Source organism: Filicampus tigris, unplaced genomic scaffold, assembly GCF_054856515.1.
Source record: "Filicampus tigris isolate MCC_2025a unplaced genomic scaffold, RoL_Ftig_1.0 HiC_scaffold_28, whole genome shotgun sequence".
NCBI lineage: Eukaryota > Metazoa > Chordata > Actinopteri > Syngnathiformes > Syngnathidae > Filicampus > Filicampus tigris.
This window is the reverse complement of record NW_028233409.1, coordinates 295,001-297,500: the sequence shown is the minus strand read 5'-3', so window position 1 is coordinate 297,500 and position 2,500 is coordinate 295,001.

Sequence of the window (2,500 nt, the reverse complement as noted above, 5' to 3'; positions counted from 1 at the left end):
CGGAGGAACCGTCCGCCCGAGCGACCGGCGCGAGGCCGGTGCCGGCGGGGGCCCTCCGATGGCGGGTCATGGTTGCCGATCGGTCGGTGGGGGAATGGAGGTGCGGTGCGTGGTGAGGAGCTCCGGGCGGGGTGGGCCTTCGCCCGGCCCGCGGAGTCCGATTGAGCGCCGCCCGGGTCGGGCGGGCCCGCTCCGTTGAGCGCACGGAGGTTGAGATAGAAAATATTGCAACACGCGGAGCTCCAGGCGGGGGGGCCCTCGCCCGGCCCGCGGAGTCCGATTGAACACCCCCCAGGTCGGGCGGGCTCGCTCTGTTGAGCGCACGGAGGTTGACATAGAAAATATTGCAACACGCGGAGCTCCAGGCGGGGGGGGCCCTCGCCCGGCCCGCGGAGTCCGATTGAACACCCCCCAGGTCGGGCGGGCTCGCTCTGTTGAGCGCACGGAGGTTGAGATAGAAAATATTGCAACACGCGGAGCTCCAGGCGGGGGGGGCCCTCGCCCGGCCCGCGGAGTCCGATTGAACACCCCCCAGGTCGGGCGGGCTCGCTCTGTTGAGCGCACGGAGGTTGACATAGAAAATATTGCAACACGCGGAGCTCCAGGCGGGGGGGGCCCTCGCCCGGCCCGCGGAGTCCGATTGAACACCCCCCAGGTCGGGCGGGCTCGCTCTGTTGAGCGCACGGAGGTTGAGATAGAAAATATTGCAACACGCGGAGCTCCAGGCGGGGGGGGCCCTCGCCCGGCCCGCGGAGTCCGATTGAACACCCCCCAGGTCGGGCGGGCTCGCTCTGTTGAGCGCACGGAGGTTGACATAGAAAATATTGCAACACGCGGAGCTCCAGGCGGGGGGGGCCCTCGCCCGGCCCGCGGAGTCCGATTGAACACCCCCCAGGTCGGGCGGGCTCGCTCTGTTGAGCGCACGGAGGTTGAGATAGAAAATATTGCAACACGCGGAGCTCCAGGCGGGGGGGGCCCTCGCCCGGCCCGCGGAGTCCGATTGAACACCCCCCAGGTCGGGCGGGCTCGCTCTGTTGAGCGCACGGAGGTTGACATAGAAAATATTGCAACACGCGGAGCTCCAGGCGGGGGGGGCCCTCGCCCGGCCCGCGGAGTCCGATTGAACACCCCCCAGGTCGGGCGGGCTCGCTCTGTTGAGCGCACGGAGGTTGAGATAGAAAATATTGCAACACGCGGTGCTCCAGGCGGGGGGGGCCCTCGCCCGGCCCGCGGAGTCCGATTGAACACCCCCCAGGTCGGGCAGGCTCGCTCTGTTGAGCGCATGGAGGTTGACATAGAAAATAATCCAACACGCGGAGCTCCAGGCGGGGGGGCCCTCGCCCGGCCCGCGGAGTCCGATTGAACACCCCCCAGGTCGGGCAGGCTCGCTCTGTTGAGCGCATGGAGGTTGACATAGAAAATAATCCAACACGTGGAGCTCCAGGCGGGGGGGCCCTCGCCCGGCCCGCGGAGTCCGATTGAACACCCCCCAGGTCGGGCAGGCTCGCTCTGTTGAGCGCATGGAGGTTGACATAGAAAATAATCCAACACGTGGAGCTCCAGGCGGGGGGGCCCTCGCCCGGCCCGCGGAGTCCGATTGAACACCCCCCAGGTCGGGCAGGCTCGCTCTGTTGAGCGCATGGAGGTTGACATAGAAAATAATCCAACACGTGGAGCTCCAGGCGGGGGGGCCCTCGCCCGGCCCGCGGAGTCCGATTGAACACCCCCCAGGTCGGGCAGGCTCGCTCTGTTGAGCGCATGGAGGTTGACATAGAAAATAATCCAACACGTGGAGCTCCAGGCGGGGGGGCCCTCTCCCCCCCCGGTGAGTCCGCTCACAGTGCCCCTATGTCGGGCAGGCTCATTGCAATGTGCGCATGGAGGTTGACTTAGAAAATATTTGAGAGTGACATGAGCTCCAGGCAGACACCGACTCATCGCCCGTGGGGTGTCCGACGAGCCCTCACCAATCTTGGATTAATGTTTGGCGAGGCTCCCCTGATCAGCTCTGGAGGTGGCAAGTTCTGAAAAAGTGGTTTCTGAAAATGTGCCCCTTGTATTTTGTGAAACCAGGGGTAACCTAGCGAGTAGGCAAACTCATCCCCTGACTGGGGGGATCAACTTTTACCTACTACAGCGCCCCTAATGGCCAAAAGTGGTACTGCTCCCCCTGGTAGCCTAACCCATTGAAATGAATGGGAAAAATTAATTTAGGCTACCAGGGCTTTGGGCTACCAGGGCTTTGGGCTACCAGGGCTTTGGGCTACCAGGGCTTTTTGCTACCAGGGCTGTGGGCTACCAGGGCTTTGGGCTACCAGGGCTGAGGGCTACCAGGGCTATTATAGGCGGCCACCACTGCACTAGTGGCAGCCCGGGGAAGGTGCCTGTTGCTCGGATATGCTTTTACGCACGTCGGCCTCTGCGCCCTGGAGCTTTTTTATGCTACCAGGGCTATTATAGGCGGCCACCACTGCACTAGTGGCAGCCCGGGGAAGGTGCC